This window comes from Aethalodelphis obliquidens, unplaced genomic scaffold, assembly GCF_003676395.1.
Source record: "Aethalodelphis obliquidens isolate GAN/ISIS:26980383/991018 unplaced genomic scaffold, ASM367639v1 scaffold33, whole genome shotgun sequence".
NCBI classification, from domain to species: Eukaryota; Metazoa; Chordata; class Mammalia; order Artiodactyla; family Delphinidae; genus Aethalodelphis; species Aethalodelphis obliquidens.
The window spans coordinates 18,639,083-18,661,815 of NW_020837977.1; the positions used below are offsets into that span (position 1 = coordinate 18,639,083).

General features: G+C 42.1%; 1 long non-coding RNA gene across 3 annotated transcripts in view; it reads left to right on the forward strand.

Moving 5' to 3' along the window:
* LOC113631549 (uncharacterized) overlaps window positions 1–22,733 on the forward strand; it is a 34,004-nt gene that overhangs the window by 3,331 nt on the left and 7,940 nt on the right. The window contains exons 4-8 of one of the 3 annotated variants that reach the window (XR_003437420.1): window positions 1,105–1,216; window positions 8,330–9,128; window positions 12,448–12,638; window positions 16,256–16,419; window positions 16,697–18,365. This is a non-coding gene — a long non-coding RNA (uncharacterized LOC113631549). Of the gene's footprint in view, window positions 1–1,104; window positions 1,217–8,329; window positions 9,129–12,447; window positions 12,639–16,255; window positions 16,420–16,696; window positions 18,368–22,733 lie in introns of those variants that run through there. The other 2 variants (XR_003437421.1, XR_003437422.1) reach the window with 2 other exon arrangements.

The window sequence follows — 22,733 nt, forward strand, 5'->3', positions numbered from 1 at the left end:
TTTTTTGCTGTATGCGGGCCTCTCACTGTTGTGGCCTCTCCCGTTGCGGAGCACAGGCTCCGGACGCGCAGGCTCAGCGGCCATGGCTCACGGGCCCAGCCGCTCCGCGGCATGTGGGATCTTCCCGGACCGGGGCACGAACTCGTGTCGCCTGCATGGGCAGGCGGACTCTCAACCACTGCGCCACCAGGGAAGCCCAGAACTGCACATTTTTATTCAGCCTCATTGATCTTCAGTGTCTGTTTCTCTTCACCTACACCAAAAGTGTCAGTTCCCAATGGCATTAATGGAATAGCACATTCGCTTTCTCTCACAATACACACAGCACTGTCTCAGAAAAAGAATAACTTTATCACCAACCATATGATTATCGGAAACAGTTGAAGATTTTGTTTGGCTAATCTCTTTTCTTTAGGATGTATCCTAAGGATAATGATCGTAAAGTCCCTTGAAATAAAATCTCTCTGTGTGATTATGCCACTTACTTGCTACACAACTAGGTTCATTTATTTCATTTCGTTTTAAGTTTTTAGGAACTCTCTTTTCCCCTTTAATTAGAAAAATCTTTTTATTTTGACATAATTATAGATTCACAGGAATTTACAAATATAGTACAAGGAAGTTGCATATACCCGTTACCCAGCTTCCTCCAGTGGTTTCATCTTACATAATCATAGTACAATATCAAAGCCAAGAATATGACACTGGTAAAAAGTATGCATATAGGTTTATGTTATTCTGTCGCATGGGTAGATTTGTGTAACCATCACCACAATCAAGATATAGAACTAGCCCATCCATAAAGACCTCCCTCACCCTACTCCTTTATAATTATACCCCTCCCCCTCCCCCTCCCCCTCTCCCGGCAACCACCAATCTGCTTTCTACCTCTAGGAAGTTTTTATTTTGAGAATGTTGTACAAATGAAATTAATTATACCTCTTGTGACCTTTCGGATTAGCCTTTTTTCTTTAGCAACATAATGTTCTTGAAATACATCCAAATTGGGTATATCAATAGTTGGTCTCTTTTTATTCCGTGGTATGGCTATTCCTCAGTTTGTTTAACCATCCATTTACAGAGGGACATTTTGGTTCTTTTCAGGTTTTGGTCACTACTAATAAAGCTGCTATAAACAATTATGTACAGGTGTGTGTGGACCTAAGTTCCGTTTCTCTGGGATAGATAACCAGGAGTGCAACTGACAGGTTGTCTGGTAAGCGTATTTTTAGTTTTTTAAGAAAGCAAAGTTGTTTTCCAGAATGTCTGTACCACTTACATTGCCACCAGCAATTTGTGAGAAATCCAGTTTCTCCGCATCCTCCAGCGTTTGGTACTGTCACCGCTTTTTATTTAACTGTTCTAATAAGTGTGTAGTGGTGGTTCACTGTGGTCTTAATTTTCATTTCCCTAAGGGCTAGTGATCTTGAACATCCTTGTATGTGCCTATCTGCCATTTGTATACCATCTTTGGTGAGATGTCATTTGCCCATTTTCTATTGGATCGTAGCTTTACTGTTGAGCTTTGAGGGTTCTAGATACGAGTCCTTTGTCAGCTACATGGTTTTCAAATATTTTTTCCCAGTATCTAACTTGTCTTTTCATGTCATAACAGAATATTTCATAGAACAAATGTTTTTCAAGTCCAATTTACCAAGCTTTTGTTTTAGGGATCATGCTTCTGGTGTTATGTCTAAAAAACTCTTAACAAAGATCTAGGTCCTGAAGATTTTCTCCTATACTATCTTCTAAAATTTTTATAGTTTTATATACATTTAAATTTATGATCAATTTTGAGTTAATTTTTGTGTAAAGTGTGAAGTGTAGTTTGGAGTTCTTTTCTTTTTCTTTTTTTTTGGTCTGTGAGTATCTAGTTGCTCTAGCTCTGTTGGTTGAAAAGACTATCTTCTTCCATTGAATTGCTTTTACATCTTTGTCAAAAATTAGTTGGTTGTATCTGTGTGGCTTTCTCTCTGGGTTTTCTTTTCTATTCCGTTGATCTTTGTGTCTCCCCCCAGCCAGAACTACACTGTTTAATTTCCGTGGCTATACAAGTCTTGAAATCAAGGAGAGTGATTCCTCCCACTTTGTTTTCCAATTTTCAGAATTGTTTGAACGATTCTAGTTCAGTTGCCTTTCCATATAAGTTTGTCTACGTCTCCATAAAAATCTTGCTGGCATTCTGAAAGAAAGGATGTTAAACCAGGATATCAATTTGGGGAAAATCGACATCTTTACTTTGTTGAGTCCTTCAGTTAATCAATCTGGTAGGTCTCTCCATTTATTTAGATGTTCTCTTTCATTAGTTTTCAGCATAAAATTCCTGTTCGTGTTTTATTAGATTTCATTTTTCTTGAGCTATTATGAATGCTTCCATATGGTCACTGATGGTGTATAGAAGTACAGTTGCTTTCTGTATATTGATCTTGTGTCCTCTGACATCGCCCTGCCTGCAGAGGGTGGGGAACCTCGTTCTCACTGGTGTGGCTTGAAGTCCAGGCACCCCCCCTGTGCTGCTCTAACACCACCTGGAGGAGGGGGGACACGGGGCACTTTGTCTCCACTCAGCCTTGGCCTGGGGTGTGGGAGACGTGTATGTCTGCAGCTGTCTGTGGTGATTGGCTGGAGTAGGCTGGTTACTGTCCAAACATTCTCTTTCTTGTTAGGCCGCCCCTTTCCCGGTCCTCTGAGTTGAGAGAGCAGGTTTCTCTCGGGGATTTTTTTTTTTTTTTTTTGCGGTTTTCGGGGCTCTCACGGTTGTGCCCTCTCCCGTTGCGGAGCACAGGCTCCGGACGCGCAGGCTCAGCGGCCATGGCTCACGGGCCCAGCCGCTCCGCGGTATGTGGGATCTTCCCAGACCGGGGCACGAACCCGTGACCCCTGCATCGGCAGGCGGACTCTCAACCACTGCGCCACCAGGGAAGCCCGGGGGAGTTTTTTTTTTTGTCTGTGTCCATTGGCATTTCCAAGTAACCAGCTTTTCCAGTATTCATTCAGGGCATTTGAGGCAAAAAAGAAAACTCACCAGGTCATTTCTAAGGTTCTGAGGTCCCTTTCTAGTCTGTCTGCCTCTCTCTGTCTTTCAGAGTCTTTGTATGTTTGTTTTACATATACTGTCCGGGGTTTTCAGCTGCAGTTAGCAGGAGGGTAGGGAAAAGTAGGTTTACTCTGTTTTCTTGGAAGCAGAATTCACTAATTCTGTTTTAGAACTACATAAAACATTTACATATTTCCGAAGTCCAATCTTTAAAATATATTCAGATATGTCTAGCCGTCATCCTAATTCTTTCATCCTCATGTCTCCTTCCCCTTTAGACAATATGTTTTCAGCTTCTGGTTTATATTTTTATTTTTAATGTAGGCAAATATACATATTTTTCAAATATATACACGTATATATAAATATGTAAAGTATATATACTCATTGAGAGTGGAGATGTAGATATCTTCTCTTTCTTGGAAAGTGATAGCCTACCATACGCCCTTTACTTCACCTTGCGTTTCTTCACCTCGTACACCCTGGGGGTAGCTTTATGTGAGTATATAGGGATAGTCTTCATTCTTTTACAGCTGCCTGGTATGCTCTGTATGGATGTGTAGCGTTTATTCAGCTCGTCTCCTACTGATGGACTTTTGTGTGGTTTGCTGTCTTTTGCTAGTTTGGCACTTTTCCAAACTTCATAAATTGATTTAAAGGGAAAATAATATCACTATTATAAAATGGAAAACAAAGTATTCTTAATATGCAAATAAAGTAAATATAAAAATGAAAGGGATAAAAACATAACATTTAAACTAAATTCTCTCCTGTTACTATTACCTGTTAATACTTTCAGGTATAGCTTGATCTTTGTTAAAAAAAGAGACCAACAAGTGATCGTGTTAAAAGTGAATGGTAACAGTCTGATTATATGAATGAAAAGATCATTAAAAGGGGACTGAGCTCTTGCAGTTGTGATTCAGTGTTACTAACGCTTGTCTTTGTACCATCAACATCCAACTTGTGTGCCACTAGTGACCCGAGCTTCCAATTTTGCGAGGCTCCGTTTTGCAGCAAAAAGAGTATATAAAATATTGGGTGACGTATATTGAGTCCCTTACTCAGAGCTTAGATGCTACTGTATTATCTCATATGATGCTCCAAACAGTCCTGTAAGGTGGGAGCTTCTGTTTTTCTCGCTTCACAGATGAGGAGTCTTAAGGCTTATTGCTCTAGATCCCATCACTCATAAGTAGGGTTTGGGGTCTTGATCAGAGTTTGTGCTGACACCAAAGTCCATCCTCCTCACCACTCTGCTGCATGGCCTCTCTGAGCCAGGCTTTCTGATCTCTCTCTCTGCAATGCAGGACAACGGGATGCAGGGCAGACAGACCTGATTCTGGGGATAAAAGACCTGGTGTGACTCTCAAACCTACCAGTTACTAGTTGTTCTTAGCTGTGTTGGCTTTTGAGGCTTGGTTTCCTCACCTGCATAATTGGGGTGGTACTCCTTCTTTGTATATCCCAGGTGTGTTTTGAGAATTTCTATATTATATATTCCCACATAACTTTATCTTGCAAGCATTTTCTTATTCCTTCACTGATCCAATCAGACAGTATTTAGCTCCACTACTTGCTGGATGCAGTACACATGGGTTGTAATACAAAGGTGGATCACGCAGTTGCCCTACTTAAAGAGGCTTTCATCAGAGCTGAGATGAAGAAGTGCGAGCTCTGGAATCAGAAAGGCATGAGTTCAAATCCTCATTCTACCACTTCTGTTGTTTGAACTTGGGAAAGTTCTCTAATCTCACTTGCCTTCCTTTTTATTTTCCATCTATAAAATGCAGATAATGACACTTAATCCTATAAGTGGTATTGCACGGTGATTAAGTGAAATAATGAATGTAGAACCTAACCAATAATAGTATAGTTACGTAGGGAGCAGATGAGACATAAACAGCAACAAAAGGAAGCAGCGATATTTACGGAAATGTCTGCTACAGTCTTGAGGTGATGAATTTTAAGAAATCAGTATATGTACAAGTGCCAAGTTAAGATTCATGGTAATTATAAATGCATTAGAAGTTCATAATTAAACTCAGGAGAAATTAAGCATCATGAAACTCACCCTGAATGATTAAGTGATAAACCCATCCAAAATTTAATTTGATGTTTCTGTAATAATCTGACTTTATGGAACAAATTCTTAATTTGTTAAAGCCCATAATAAGTTGTAAATGTCCTCCTAAGAAGCAGACCTCCAACATTCTTAATTAAATTCATTAAGTGATATATCTGAGAGGAAAAACACAGTCGTTACCCATACAATTAACAGTTCTTCATTAAATGTTGAGCAATGAACTCTAGAAAGAAATACATGTAAATGGAATAAAAGTAGAATATTTCCTATTCTAGAGGTCCAATATTATGGTAAAATAGTCTGTATAAGTAAATTTCTGACTCAAAGAAAATAGCTCTTTCAAAGTAAGCAGGCAGAATGAGTTTCATAACTTCAGAGCCCCAGGAAACCTCGTAATTTATATCCTCTCACAGAGTAGTTGACTTAAAAACTAGTTACTCACTGAGAGAATAACTATATTTTTAGAAAAGAAGCATGACTTGGTAGACTTGTTTTCAAAGGTGAGTTTTGATTATATCTATACATTTGCTGGGATGTATTCCAGCAAATGTATTCCATTTGCTGGAATAATAAGGCAAATATCTTTATTACTGCATCAGATTCTGATCCTAGAAGATAGGCAAAATATTGCAGAGTTTAAAAACATTCTGAGAAAGTCTGATCATAAATTACTTTACTAAATAGAAAAGCTTGATGTCCATGTAAATGTAGGTACTTTTTACGCACTGGTTGCAGAAGATTCCAGTAAGAAAGATGGGAAAGCAGATTTATGATATGAGATTAAATGAGCTAAGACAGTCAAAGCTCCTACAGAGCACAGTCACACAGCGAGTGGCAATAAATGTTAGAAATGATCATGGTGTTCCCAGTGGTTCCATTCCTGGCTCAAAGCTCTCCTACTCACACAAGCTCTCTTGGGATAATTGCAGTTGTTCTCATGGCTTGGAATTTAATGATTTCAGATCAGCCTGCTTCCCCAGGCCTAGCTCATAAGTGTCCAGACTGCTGGATATCCCTTCCTGGCCATGAAGGATAATCGTCAAGTTCAACATGTCCACACGTCACCTAAACTAGCTCCTTTTGTATTCTAGCTCTCAGATGGGTGGTCCCGTCCTCTGTCTAGACAAGCCAACTAACAGCGTGGGGAATAGATGTGACGTTTTCATATAACAGTCATCAGTCGCTGAGTGCTGTTTACTTCATCTCTTAAATACATCTCAGAATACTCCACTTTCCTCTATCTTCAGTACCAGGGTTTCTTATTTTGTCTGCCATCAGAGTAAATAACTGAAAACAAAAGTTAGCTTGTCACCACCCTACTTAAAACCTCTTTAGCGTAAAGTCTTGTTTCTCAAGCATCGTACACAAGACTTTGCGTGACCTGGTGGCTGCTTCATGTCTGTAACTCCGTGCTGGACATTTATGTTCACTTATTTATTATTGAACTGCAGTTGATTTACAATGTTGTGTTAGTTTCAGGTATACAGCAAAGTGATTCAGTTATACCTTTATCTATATCTATCTATATATTATTTTCCATATTATTTTCCATTACAGGCTGTTACAAGATACTGAATGGGGTTTCCTTTGCTATACAGTAAATCCTTACTTACCTATTTCATATATAGTAGTGTGTATCTGTTAATCCCATACTCCTAATTTATTCCCTCTCCCCCCTTCCCCTTTGGTAACCATAAGTTTGGTTTCTATGTCTGTGAGTCTGTTTCTGGTTTGTAAATAAGTTTATTTGTATTATTCTTTAGATTGCACGTATTAGTGATACCATGTAGTATTTCTTTCTCTGTCTGACTTGCTCACTTAGTATGATAATCTCTAGGTCCATCCATGTCATTGCAAATGGCTAAATCTTCATCCTTTTCATGGCTGAGTAATATTCCATTGTATATATATGTACCATATCTTCTTTATCCATTCATCTATTGATGGACACTTAGGTTGCTTCCATGTCTTGCCTATTGTGAATAGCACTGCTATGAACACTGGGGTGCATGTAACTTTTCAAATTAGAGTTCCATAGTGGTCACATCAGTTTACATTCACGTTGGACAGTTATTGCTTCCCAAATGCAGGTAATGCTTTTAGTCCCAGATATTTTCCAGGCTGATTTCCTTGTTCCTCTCTCTGCTTATGCTCATGGGCTCCTCACCCCCTCCCACCTCCACTGCTAACACAATGTAATCGTCCTCCAGACTCATCTCAGCGTAGACCTTCCCTAGGCACTCCTACAGGTGACGCTATAGACACTGGAACAAGTAGGACCAAGTGTTGCAAAGGATTAAACAGTGATGGGTGGTTTAGGGGGCCACTGTAGGTGGGATGAAGAGAAGGCTTCTCTGAGAAATGGACATTTGAGCTAAGATTTGAACAATGAAAGGGGCAGAGTCAGGGGAAGAGTGTTCCAGGCAGAAGAAAATCAGATGCAAAAAAAAAGTGAGAATAAATTTGATCTATTGAATAATAGGAAGAAGACACTTCTGTGGTTACAAAAGAGTGAACGCAGTGGGGGGAGTGGCGGGAGATGAGCTTTGAGGACCACAGTGTGCAGTGCCTTGTGGGCCAGGCGAGAGAGATTGGATTTTATTCTGAGTGTGACGGGGTATCACTGTAGAGACTGTAAAACAGCCTTATTGAGGTATCCTTGACATAAACAAACTGTACATTTTTAGAGCTTACGAGGTGATATACCTTAACACGTGTATATACCTGTTACAGCATCACCTTGATGCACAATCAAGATAGTGAACAAACCTACCAACCCCTCTGTAATCTCGTCCTCACCTGAGTAGATCAGGCCCACGCAGGATAATCTCCCTTTTTGGTAACTTATTCAACTGATCAGTGATTTTGAATATACCTGTGAAATCCCTTCACCTTTCCCATGCTCTGTTTGTTAGAAGCAAGCTGAAGGCCCACCCCCTCAACAACCTTAGATCTTTCTTGTGTGGAGTCCTCTGTGGATCAAAGGAACCTGGCTGTTCTCCATGTGGTGTTACACTGTAATCTTTTGTATTCTCTGCCAACTCTCTTCCGGATCAATGACTCTACAAAGTATTGTCTTTTGTGCCCAGACAGTTTAAGGCCTTTAGTCAAAAGTTTTTCAGCTTTTTTTCTGCTTTAGAAAGGGACAGAGTATGTATATTTCTGTCTTACTTCTCTTGCTTTTTCTCTGTTCATGTTGGTCTCAGGAGAATGACTTCATATGATACATTATCGAAAAGGCTTTGAGTTCATGAACTGACTGTAAGACAAATGATTAATCTACTCTCTAATTATCTGGGCTTTCATCTTCACATCCACCCAGTCGATTAACTCATATGCTATCAATTCAGAAGGATACATGATAGCAAGAAGAAAGAAGTGTTTTATAATCAAATCAGATATTTCACTGGCAAAGGAGAATGTCCTAAGGAGGGTATCTGTATGTACAGACAAGGTGTATTTGAAGACCTGATAAATTGTGATGGACAAAGTGATGGGGAAAGACAAAACTACTCAGTAAGTGAAATATTGGAGAGACGATCTTTTGAACCGTTTCATCAAGCAATTGCAAAATTTCAGTGATAGCCAAGTTTGAGCTGTTAAAAGCACACATTGAATCTTGTAGTTTTCCCTAAATTACCTTATATCACCTGTTTGTGAAGTTGACTTTATGAATTATTTGATTTTGATGGAAGGACGGTCATCTACAAATCATCAAAGACCTCTATCTTAAATTGGAAGAAGATAAGAAAAATAAGTTATTAATGCCATGAAAATTCTCCCCAGATCTGTGCAGTGTGTTCTAGAGATGAAATCAGTAGCGAGGACGCTGCACTGTGGCAGAATTGTCACAGCACAGAGCGGACAACTCATTAGCAGGTGAAGACATCCTTGGATGTCTCTCCGGGGTCTCGGGAGGGGAAAGCTGCCCTGAGTCTCTCAGTGTCTGGGCTGAACATTCCCGCTTCGTTACACAGATCCTGTAGCTGCACCAGAGCTACTGATGTGAGTACTGCAAAGGTCACGAGCAGGTCAAGAGACCGGGCACTTCGGGGAATTCGCTCAAGATACTGTGGCAGGGGTGAGGCAGCAAAACGAGTAATGGGAGGGCAATGCCTTTTATTTTATTTTTGTTTGAAAATAGTCGATACATTACTATACAGCTATTAAAAGAAAAGAATGATTTAAAGAGATATCAAGAATGTACCATTAAGCATGAAAAACATAGCAAGGTAATCCATTTATCATCATCTCTTTCTCTTTTTTCATAAAAGCAAGTATCAAAAACAAAGATTCCCTAAAGTGTGACTCTAGGTGTGCATTGTTTGTGTAAACATGGACAGAGCCATGGAAGGGCTCCCACCTGGCTGTGTATTGTCACCTGGCTGGGGACATTGGGAAGGGTGCTGTGTGCCACAGGTGTTGTACTAACCAGCAAGCATGTTCTATCCCCATAAGTTTAGAAGAGAAATGGAAAAAAGAAGAAAATTAGAAAGAAAAACCGGCTTCCCTGGTGGCGCAGTAGTTGAGAGTCCGCCTGCCGATGCAGGGGACACGGGTTCGTGCCCCGGTCCGGGAAGATCCCACATGCCGCGGAGCGGCTCGGCCCATGAGCCATGGCCACTGAGCCTGCGCGTCCGGAGCCTGTGCTCCGCAACGGGAGAGGCCACAACAGTGAGAGGCCCGCGTACCGCAAAAAAAAAAAAAAAAAGAAAAACCATTTTTTGCTCAAATAATACCAAAGCAACAGTCATGGACAATTTAAAAGAGCAAACAGGGGCTTCCCTGGTGGCACAGTGGCAAAGAATCCTCCTGCCAATGCAGGGGACACGGGTCCAAGCCCTGGTCCGGGAAGATCCCACATGCCGCGGAGCAACTAAGCCCGTGCGCCACAACTACTGAGCCTGTGCTCTAGAGCCCGCGAGCCACAACTACTGAGCCCGCGAGCCTATAGCCCGTGCTCCTCAACAAGAGAAACCACCACAATGAGAAGCCCGCTCGCCGCAACTAGAGAAAGCCCACGTGCAGCAACAAAGACCCAATGCAGCCAAAAGTAAATAAATAAATATATATTTAAAAAAAAAAGAACAAACAGCATCATCAGAGTATCCACCCCAGCCCTGTAACCCATATCCTCCTAGTTTTCTGTTTCTTCGCTACTTCTTGTCCTAATGGATATGTTATTTTTCATACTTAAAATCATAGTAGAAGTAAAACTTTTATTCTGTTTTCCTGACTTACCTTTGTATTAGGCTTATTATTACATGTTTCTATATTCTTCATGCTTATAATTCTTGACATATTAATTAAAAAACCAGAGAGAGGCTACACCATAATTTATTTGGTCATCTTTCAATTATGGGACATTTGTTTGCAATTTTTCTTGTTAAAAATATTAAAATAATATATAGGTATCTGTATAACACTTTTCCCACTTTTAAAATTAAGTAATCCCTTAAATTAAATCCCCAGATTTAGAGTTTTAGAAATGGATAAAAAATTATGAATACCTTCACTGTAATACACTCTAAGGATTTCCTAATAATTTCTTTTTTTAATAATTTTATTTATTTTTGGCTGCATTGAGTCTTCATTGCTGCGTGTGGGCTTTCTCTAGTTGCGGCGAGCACGGGCTACTCTTCGTTGCGATGCGCGGCCTTCGCATTGTGGTGGCTTGTCTTGTTGCAGAGCACGGGCTCTAGGCACGCGGGCTCAGTAGTTGTGGCTCACAGGTTCTAGAGTGCAGGATCAGTAGTTGTGGCATGTGGGGCCTTCCCAGACCAGGGCTCGAACCTGTGTCCCCTGCATTGGCAGGCGGATTCTCAACCACTGTGCCACCAGGGAAGCCCCCTAATAATTTCTTACACATTTACACATGTGAAACACATTTACACATGTGAAATGTTTCACATTTCACAGAGAATGTGAAACATTCTCTGAAGCATTTGGCAAACTGTCTGGTAAGAAGATGCCGCAAAGAAGTGCAGAGGTATCTCTTGGAAAAGTGTCTATTTATGGTGGAGTTAGTGGGTCCAGAGCCTTGACACTCCCAACTTGGGGAAGAATAATGGCGAATCACAGCCTCCCAGCACTTTGAGATAGGGCCCAGCAGTCATTGATTTTGCTTCCTCATGTTGAATTAGCCCTTGAAATTCTGAGATCCAAACCTCTGAATACAGTAGAAACAAACGTAGCTATTAAGAACTTGTCCTCAACTATGCATTAATTTTGGTACAAGCCATATTGTAACAAAAGACACATGAAAAAGTTGTTTCAATAATCTAGGAGTTTATTTCTCACTCACATCCCAGTCCAGACCTAGCCAGATGGCCCTGCACAAATGAAGTGGCATTGCTCCAGGAGGCTGTCTTGGTAGCCAGTCTCCTTAGGTAGCTCTGGCTTTTTTTTTTTTAAAAAAAGCGGCGGTGATGAATTCAGTGATGTCTGGCAGAGTTTGGTGTTGCTGCCTTGATCCATGCTAAGCACTGGCAATTTTACCCACCATCGCTTTGCCCCATCACTGCGAACGTCCCTGCGGCGGGAAAGGTCTAAATGTCATCACGAAACATCTTGACCTTGCGCACACCTCGAAGGGCTCTGGGACCACCAAGTGTTTGTGGAGCGTCGTTGAGAACCTCCAACCAGGGGAAGGGGTCATGGGGGCAAGGAGCTCTGGGGAAGGTCAAGAGGAGGGTTCTGAACGCTGACCCAAGCCCAGGCACTGAACACACAAGCAGGCCGTGTGCTCCAGAGCCAGTGATACAGCTGAGGGGGCCCCTGACAAGCTGATGCAGGAGGTTCCGGGAGGAAACGGGAGGGTGTCGAGGAGGACAGAGGCCAGCGAGGAAGAGCTGGGTGGAGGCAGGCAGGATTAATTATGAAGCTGGCAAATGTCTGGCTGTACCAGGCTTCATTCAGGCTGTGGGTGGAGTGAGCCCTTGGCTAGAAGCAACAGGTCTGTACTGTGTTCTTGCTGATCTGTGTACCACGATGCTCTTCCCTCCAACTGGTATAGCTTCTGGAGGGCAGGACCCATATCCGCCCCGAGCCTGGCCCAAAGCAGCTGCTTGATCAGTATTTTCAGAATGGATCAAGATAAATGCAGCACGGTTTATTATAAAATGCGGCAAGACCAGAGTCCCGGGACTGGGTATTAAAGAATAACGAAATAGAATAGGTTCAGGCAGAGATCAGGAACGTGACAACCTGCAGGGAGGTTGAACAGAGCAGGCTCCATGTTCCTTTCCTCGGCCCTTTCTTCGTGCACCACCCTTAGTTTTCTCACGCTTTAGCTGACTTGCTATTTTATGTGTGACCTTGGCAGTGAAAGGAGACTGTCAATACCAAATGAAGAGGCTGAGTTGATCCTTGTAGAACCAGAGGATGCTAGAAGATTTTGTGTTTGTGCTTCACATAGAAATCGGAAACTGAAAAATCCCATCGGCTCGCTTGGACAGGAGAACAGCATAGCTTCCGTGCAGGAACGTGTGTCAATCTCACAATCCGTTAGCCCAGGTAACGTTTATTGATAAGCTATGTGTGGCCTTTAGACATATCAATATTATCTCATAAATGCGCAGTATCCTGGTAAGATTATTTTATTGATAAGAGTAGAGGCTCAGAGAAGCTAGGAAGATCAAAGACGTAAAAAGCCAAGCCCAGATGTTCTGAAAGTGCTGTGTGGGGCAGGAGATAAGGGCATTTGGGGGGACTACTTTAATTTGAAATATTATCTTTGACACTAAAGAACGGCAAGTTGTATTTAATCGCTGGGGAAGGTAAGGATTTCTCTCTGTAAATAATACTTAGCAATAACCTTAGGGCTTGTTTCATGAGTCAACTGGGAATAAACTAGCTACCTTTTAGAGGTGGATGGGTAGTCACAGAATATTAGGTTACTACTTAGCTAATTGCTTTTCTGATGTATTAAATGACAATTGATCCCCAAAGATGAGCAGCTCATTTCCTACAGACCAGACAGATCAAACATGATATCTGCAATGATAATTACTATTAAGCGTATAGTCCTACTGGAGAGGGGCTTGTCCTGCTAGGAGGGTGAAGACAAGCGAGAATCACTAATAAGAGTGAACATCAATCCTTCAGGAGACCCAGTGATTACATAGCAGAGGTAATGGAGTTACTTAATGGATATTTTAATTTTTACAAGCTATGAGTTTGTAGCCTAAAAAATTATCTCCTGAATTAATAATGTACACAGAATTGATGTGCTGAGTTACCATAGAAATCACCTTTAGTACGATTAACACTGCTAATTATGTCACATCACCTCTAATGTGTTTCATAAGTAGAAATGTTTCCGAGCAGCCACATTAATCCATGTTGCTTCATAATTTGACTCTTTTTCTTCTTTGCGTGTTTGATAAATTCTCTGAAAGACCGTCAGCTTATACATTTAAGCGAACATAAAACAAAGCAGGACTCATGTTTCCCGGGAGCAAATTTCAGATCAGAATTCTATTACTTGGGATCCATTTTTCGTGTTTCTGTCTTTTACGTCACATCTCTGAGACTGCTGGAAGCCATCTGTTCGTCCGTCCATCCATCCACCCATTCTTTAACGCATTACATGAATTAAGCACCAACTACACACAAGGCTTTGTGCTAGATGGGCGCTATAAGAGCTTATAAAAATAAATTACACACCCTACCTCCTGTCATCAAGTTTGCAATCTACCAATAATAAGGAGATCACACATATACATTAAGTATATATGAAAGTTTTTGGTAACTACCAGAAGGGTATGTGTATAAAATGTTACTGAGAGAAAGAAGTCACTTCTGGACAGAGGCCAGCAAGGCCACCTGGATGTTTCATACTCAGTAGGCAACAGTTTAAAGATATCTCGTTATATAGTGTTAAAGCCGTCACAGCTGTCCTGCACTTAGTAACATGAGGTAGCACTTTAGCAGGACCCTTGGGGGACCCTTTGAAACAGTGAAATCGCCAACAAGAAACACAAAAATTTGAAAATATGGCACCAGACAGAGTGTGGAAAGGACACCTTTTACAGTGTGAGAGCTGAAGTAGGGAGGCAGTGTCACCTCGCTCATCCTCAGCTGGGTACCTGTACTTGCGGTGACACATTTTTCACCTCTCTGGGCGGGTCTGCCAACCACCGTGAAGGCTCTGGGAGCACTGATGTTGGAGAGACAAATAAATGTTAGCAAGAAGATGAATTTGCACATCCGGAATCCCTGAGTCTTGAGGGTCTACCATATCTTGTAACTGTTTATGATGACTCGAAGTGTAGGTGCTAAACTTCGTGAAGCTATGTAGTCCAACGCAGTCACAATCTAATTAGAGCCGTGTGGCTCCTCGTATAAGCCCTCGACTGTGATTCAGAGTCTAACCAAGTTCTGAGGCATTTCCAGCTTCAGTTAATATATATGTTTAGGAGGTAGTGAAGGACTCTGAAGGTGACGGTTAACTAAACAAACTGAGGCATGGCGAGGTTGACCAGCTGTTGGTCAACTTATGTCATCTTGCACAGTAAGAGCCTCAGAAACATCCTGGGTTTCAAACCAACTCTGTCTCTTAATAGCTGTGTGACCTTTGGTGGAGAGATTAACCTCTCTGTGCATCAATTCACTTATCTGTAAAATTGGGACAGTAATAGTACTAACATTATAGAGTCCTTGTAATAATTAAATGAATTACATATGTGAAGTACGTCTAAGTAATATAGTACAGACTATTAGTATTGTTAATGTTAATATTACATGTGCAGTAACTTAAAACATGAATGCCAGAGATGTTTCTTGAGGAAATATGTATTCAGTGCTCATGTTCAGAGTCATGGAGTAGAAAAATTAGAAACTAACAGTTGAACTTTTTGTATAGGCTATAGCAGCTCTGCCCAGTCGAATTTTCTGCACTGATGGAAATGTTCCACATGTACACTGTCCAGTGTGGTAGCCACTGGCCACATGTTGTCACTGAGCACTTGAAATGGGGCGAGTTGTGACTGAGGAACTGACTTTTAAATTTTATTTTATTTTAATTGACTTAAATTTCCTGGGATAGGAAAGGTGGGCAGATACAGAATTTGCTCACCGTGTGCTGTTCATTGGCGATTTTCTAACTAGAGGACTTAATCTCTATGTCCTTAGCATGGCCATGTAATGAGTACGAGTGCATGAAGCAGTCAGAGCTGAGGACCATTCCAGCAGGCTCCTGTGATGTTCCTCTGTTCTGACTTTTAACACCCTACAGGTCCTTCTCGTGGCCACTTTGACTCGCAAGGCGAGTGTGTCCAGCAGGGACGGACCTCTACGTGTCCCAGGGCCTCTCCTGGTTTCTATACACCAGGCTCTCTGAGCCCAGCCAACAGGGTCTGCTCCCGAGAGGGCTGCCCAGCCAGATTCTCAAGGTGACCAGGTGGGCAAGCCCTAGAACGTGTCTTGTGAAGGGGTCTGTGCCCTAGTCGCTCCTCTGGGGCAGGTAATGGGGGCCTCAGGACAGCCTGGCTCCCTCCACTGGTGAGGGGCTTTGTCACCACCCGCCAAGGAAGCCAAAACCCGGGGAGGCTAAGGGACTCGTCCAGGGTAACATCATAGTACGTGTCTGAGCTGGGACCAGACCCTCATCTTTTGAGTTGTAATCCCATTGCTCATGAACTATATCTCATCTGTTACGATGGCTGAATTGTGTCCCCCCATCCCCCAAATCTCTATTGAATCCCTAATCCCCAGTACCTCAGAATGTGGCTGTATTCGAAGATAGGATCTTTAAAGAGGTAGTTAAGTTAAAATGAGGTCATGAGGGTGGACCCTAGTCCATTAGGACTGGTGTCCTTATAAGGGGAGGAACTAGGACACAGAGATACACACAGAGGGAAAACCGCACGGGCACCCAGGGAGAAGATGGCCGTGTGCAAGCCCAAGGGAGAGGCCTCGGAAGAAGCCAAGCCTGCCCGCTCTTCACCTCTGGTTTCTAGCCTTCAGACTTGTGAGGAAATAAATATCTGCTGTTTAAACCACCCAGCCTGAGGTACTTAGTTATGGCAGCCCTGAGAAACCAGCACGACTTCCAACCTCCGAAAGGAATTGTAAGCTAAAGGAAATACTAAGATAATTCTGCTAAGTTGCTTATGGTTTTAATTGAATAGGTAGCGGGTGACATTTCAGTAGCGTGTATGCTGCTCACCAATGCTATGGAACAGATGTGAAGACTGATAACACTCGTGGATCCATCAGAAATATTTTTACTTGAGAACGACAAGGAGTGATGAGGTGACGTCAGTGACCCTTCAAGAAACAGCAACGCTTTCAGGTAAGTGAAGACCCGAAACATCGTTTCTGAGAGGAAAAGAAGGAAAATGACATAGACGGATGCATCCCAGTATTTGAAGTGATAGCCAAGTTTAGTCCTTTTTATAAATTGTACTTTAGAATATAGTGGTGTTATAATGATAAATTTGCAAACCCTATTGCATTTAAACTTGTGCTCTATTTTGCTAAGTCCTGCATTTCTTCATTCAAGTCTTCTTGTAATAAGTTGGAATTTCTAAAGTCTCATCAACTTGGTCACTTTCTAATTCTCTCTCCAGCAAACCCACCATGGTCCAAAGGGCACAGAGGAGGTGATGGGGAGGTGATGCCCTTTATTCTAATCTGAGACTACACAGATGGTGACAGTGTTTGGTCGGATTTTAGAATCAACAGATCACAGAGACAAATAGGAAACATCCTAAATGTAAATCAATAGAGGATTGGTTAAATAAATAATAATTGATCTATACAAGGAAATGCTATGTGACTGTTAAAAGTGATGGTGTAAATTTATATTTACGGACCAATAAAGATGAAAGATGTCTGGGATACAGCTTTATTTAAAAGAAGACAGGCTAGCAAATAGCACAATAATTTTAAAAAGTCTTTTATTTACGTATATTATATTTACATACCCACATGTGTATATACGCACATAGGAAACATGCAACAGGATATATCAATATATCAAAGGATAACAGTGCTTATTTGTACGTGTGGGGAATTCTGCAGGTGCTTTTCACTTTATATCTTTATGTATCTTCATGTATTATCTATAGCTTTGTCAAGATTCTGTTCTGCTTTCATTTCTAAAAAGAGAAGAGTCCAGGTGAGACCAGGAGCTGTCTTCCTGGTCTGTGGAGAGCGGGTGGGAATTGAGTCTCTGAGAGGGAGACCAGACAAGGTGAGACCAAAGTTCTGCTGTTGTGATGAAAGGTTTAGCCCGAGGTTCCAACCTTAAGTTTCCCAGTTCACACTCAGTTTTGAACAAAGGGCAGAGTTTTGTGACTGGAGACTCTTTATCCCCTTTAGTATTCGTCAGTGTGTCTGGAAACCTCGGAGCTCCCAGCCTCAGGCTTGGAGGGCAGGGCGAAATTAGTTGAGGCTGAAACTTTGTTTGAGGCAGTTCTTGACATCCAGGGTTGGCAAAATTTTTCTGCTGATAGAAGGCATCATATGGCTTGTACGTTGTTAACCAATGAGCACAGAAGAGAGGGGAGAGAAACTATGGGTGAATTTGACATTGGAGAAGGCTTCCACCAGGGTATATGAAGTCATTTTACCCCAGATGAGTTGGAACCAGTAGCTTTTTCCTTTTAATCTTAAGAGAACAATTTTCTTTGTGTCCTTGTCATGACAGTCAAATCCTGAACTGCCAACTTTCAGTAGGTTTGTCTTAGGAATGAATATAAAGTAATCTATCTATCTATCAATCATCTATTATCTATCTATCTATCTATCATCTATCTACACTTATGGATTTTTAACTTCTACCAGCTACATAGTTTTACATTTTTATTTTAATTTAATGATAAATGATACATGCCTATGTAAAAAACTCAGACAATATAGTGTAATTAAAGTAAGGGATAAAAGTTTTCTATTTTAATTTCATTTCCAACCTTTCACTCCCTGCAGGAAGTCACAGTGAACTCATCTGTGTCTCTCCAGACACATATACCTACACCAGAATTTTTCTCCCCCAAGATATTCAACATGATTAAAATAAAATCTCAATATTGTAGATATTCATGGCTGCGTGAGATGGCCTAATGTGGGCACACCATCATTTATTTAGCCATTTCCATGACAACTGATGTTTAGGTTGTCTCCATCTTTTTCTGTCTTAATACTTGAAGAACATTGTCCACACTTGTATGCTTATGTAAGTCTAGGATCCTGGGTGAAGAATTGTTGAACCTAAGATGTGGGTGTTTGCTAGACCCTAGTGATACTGTCAGGTATTAGCAGAATTTGTGAGGGACTTTGGAGCACTTCACACACCTGGGGGAGAATGTTTCTTTCTCCTGACCACCCTCTTCTCTGCCTCTTCCAACATCTGGGGTCTGACAGATAAGGACATCAGGACCGCATTTGTTTAACGCTGAGGTCTTGACAGAACTAGGAACATGCTGCGTGTATCCAGTCCCTTCCCGGGGAGTTCCCAGAGCACAGACAGGCCCTCCTGAGAGACACCAATGTTCGTGTAAGGACTTGGGGATCTGGACAGTATTCAATAGCTTATCATGAAACATCTAGACTCAAAGCGCTGCTAAAACAGGAACAAAAGAACAACGAGCTTTGTGGAACTGCTGCTTCCCCTCAAACTATTTGATACTTTAATTTCTGGTATCTGTCTCAGAACACCACATGAGAATTTTATTTTAACATCCTGTGATAGAGAATCATTTGTCATTCAGGAGAAGTTCTCCTGGGTGTGGGCAGCGATAAAACAGCCGTCTCCAAGTGGTGGGAACATCCGCCTAGTGCGGAGTATGGATTCCTGTCCTGACCATGCATCGGCGTTGGGGGTTTTGGGCAACAGTCCCCTTTATGGCTTCGTCAAGATGAGCTCAGTTCACAGCGTGTAGAGCTTCACAGACAGTCTCACATGCTGTACCTAACGAGGACCTGTGCATTTCTGTTTTCCCTCTCCCTGGAATTGTCAGCACCTTTTGGCGATGACAGTTTCAAAGCTCGGAAATGTGTTGAAACGGGGTGGTGGACTCCAGTTTTCTAACAGAGCCATAGACTGTGACATAGTTATTTCATTTGTTCTGGAATAACAACATCATGGAGTGAAACCAAAAGGGCAGAAATGGTTAGAATCAGGCCATTTCAACACGGAGCCAGAGTGCTGAAGGCTAATGGGCAATTTCATTCATCTATAAATTTATTCACTCAAAAAAATATATATATATCTATCTAGTTCCCCAGCCAGGGATTGAACCCGGGCCATGGCAATGAAAGTGCCAAATCCTAACTGCTGGACCACCAGCACCACCACCCCCAAATACATTTACTGTGTACCTGTTAGGCACTGGTCTACATGCTGGAGATGAGGAAACAAAGCCCCTGCTCTCGTGGATCTTGCTAGAGCTGGGACACAAGGAGAAAGATGGAAGAATCCCATGTCAAGGGGGTTATCATCCAGTGTGATTCAAAAGGCTGTTAGAAGAAGACCTGCATGTGTACCTGAGGAGTCCAGCCCCTCACTTAAGTCCTTCCTGCTCCAATCACGTATGCTATCAATGGTGTCTTCATTTAAATAAATTCAAAGCGGTCATAGATGAATGGATAAAGAAGATGTGGTACCATGGAATATTACTCAGCCATAAAAGAGAATGAAATAACGCCATTTGTAGCAACATGGATGGACCTAGAGATTATCATACTAAGTGAAGTAAGTCAGTCAGAGAAATACAAATACCATATGCTATCACATATATGTGGAATCTAAAAAATGACACAAATGAACCTATTTACAAAACAGAAACAGACTCACAGACATAGAGGACAGGAGGGAGAGGGATGGACTGGGAGTTTGGGATTAGCAGATGCAAACTATTACATATAAGATGGGTAAACAACAAGGTCGTACTGTATAGCACAGGGAACTATATTCAATGTACTGGGATAAACCATAATGGAAAAGAATATAAAAAAGAATATATATACACACATATGTGTATATATATATACACACATATATATGTGTATATATTTGTGCTCATATATATAACTATATATATATAACTATATATATATAACTATATATATAACTATATATATATAACTATATATATAACTATATATATATAACTATATATATATATATAAAAAACTGAGTCACTTTGCTATACAGCAGAAGTTAACACAGCATTGTAACTCAACTATACTCCAATAAAAAATTCAAAGCTGTCATGATAACTGATAGGAAAGGGCACTGGCCCAGGAATCACAAAATAAGCACCCAGATCTGGTACTGACGAGTCTGGTAACTGTATGAGGCAGGAGATGCTAGCTGCTGTAACAGACAATCCCCAAACCTCACTGGCTCAACAATGCAAGATTTATTTTTTGTTCACACCGTAGTCCAGGGAGGGTCACGTATGTACGTGGTGAGGCTCTGCTCTTTCAGGCTCTGCCATCCTTTCAGGCCTTGAAGTTCACCCTGAATTCCCTGAATCCGGCAGGGGAAGATGAGGGAGAGTGTAGAGGACTAAGCAGGACTTTTATGGGCCAGCCCCCGGGGACTTGAGTGTCTCTTGCCCATATTCTATCCAGAGCTCAGTCACATTGTCACATCTAACTTCAAAGGAGTTTAGGAAGTATATGTGCTGTGTATCCAGGAAGAAAAAGACATGGGTTTGTGGACATATTGACAGCCATTGCTAGAGGAATCTTGGGTAAGTTGCCCGGATTCAGCACCTGACACCTGTGATAGCCTTTATATTAGGTAGGTCCTATAAGGGTAACAAAAAGAATTTCACACTATTAATCCTATTGCCAAGTTTACAAAGTAGTTAGAAGAATAAGACCCACACAGAGATCATCATAAAACCAGGCAGTATGTGTTAATTGCCTGAGGTGGGGAAATGGTATAAAAAGTATTTTAGGAATTGGTGGGAGAGAAAAACCCCTTCCGGATACAAGGGAGGTTGGCATCTCCAGCTGGAGGTGTCTAAGGTAGCTTGAATTTCACACGACCCAAGTGACACACTAACATCCCTGCACACTTGTCCCTCTCCGCTGCAATCACCATAGACAAGTGGCATCAAATCCCAGACCTCCATGTTCTTAACTTAATAGGGACACTGCGTCAGAGGACTGTGGTGAGAATTCACTGAACACATGTATGGAGCATCTCCTCGTATGCTGGTTTCTGTTCTAGGCACTGGGGATTATACTATTGAAAAAAATAGACAAAAATTTCTGCCTGCATGGAGTTAATGGAGCTTATGATGCTTTATGAGCTGTGAAATTCAGTGCAAATGCTCATTTTCAGGGCTTCAGCAATACCCATGTGATCCTGGTGTGATGCTGCCATGCCAGCTCTCCTGGCCGGGTTGCTGGGAGATCATGTGCCGTCTGCACACAGACAGAGGCCTCTGCTCCAAGGCAGTGGAGCACGTCGCTGTGTGATCACTACGGAGAGCAAACTAACACCTGCGGCTCAGATCACCAGCTCCTGAGACCTTTGACTTTGAGCTTTGTATTGAAAGCCACTGCGGCGTATCTTGGCTGTAGCTTTTCAGTCCATATGCCATGTTTCTCTTAATAGTTCTGACTTCTGCTGCTCTGGGGGGTAATGACCTCTCTGAGATGCCTCTGCCCCAATTCGGAACTCTCCAAATTTAGTTGAAAAATACCCGCAAATCCCCAAAGCCCATCTGGCTGTTTCTGTGTCTTGTAGTGATAGACAAACAGAAACTTCAGTTTATTTACATAGATGTCATTATCTTCTCCCTTCGGGGTTAGTTTCTAAAATCTGAACATAAAGTTAGCCAAAGTCTCATGACGACAAAATTGCCCTTGAAAGTCCCTGAGGAAGGGCCATGTAGGGGACTGATGCTATCTATCTCTCAGGGGGTCCAACCCTGTGGGTTTTTCTTTCTTCAGTGAGCATCTGATGGAACTGTCTCACGTTTATAGAGGATGCTGACCGAACGACGTGTCTTCAAACAGTAGAACCACAGTGGAGGGGCTTAGGCTGTGAGAAGGTCTGGGGGGGGGTGTCTATATTTGTTGGGCGAGCAGGCAGCCCTTCTCTGGCACCGTTTCGATGTCCCTACACCCAGGTGTGTAGTTGAACTTGTACCAGCTGCACCTGCACATAACCCGGTGCTCACCACTCCCCTCCGTCTCTACCTTCTTGGAAGCTTCAGGGTTTTGTTGTTTGGCTCCCAGGACCCTTTCCAGAACTGAGTCTCAGTTCAGTTGATGGGGTAAGGAGTGGAGATGTACATGGAGAAGCTCAGGCGGAACATGGGACTGACTTTATGAAGGGCAGGTATCGATTTTCATAAGAAAGCAGTAGGCAGAGGAATGAATGTGGGGGTGATGAGAGACCTGGAAGGTGAGATTTAGAGAGTGAATCTGGTGAGGAGGACTTTAGGGTGCAGTGCTCTGTGTCTTGCAGTGGGAACAGCCCCTTTGATGTTGGTAGCAGATGGGACACTAGTTCCCATTTACTTGGGGTGGGGGGAGGGGGCCTGTTGCAGTAGGGGGAGGGGGGCTGTTGCAGTAGGGGGAGGGGGGCTGTTGCAGTAGGGGGAGGGGGCTGCTGCAGTAGGGGAGGGGCTTGTTGCAGTA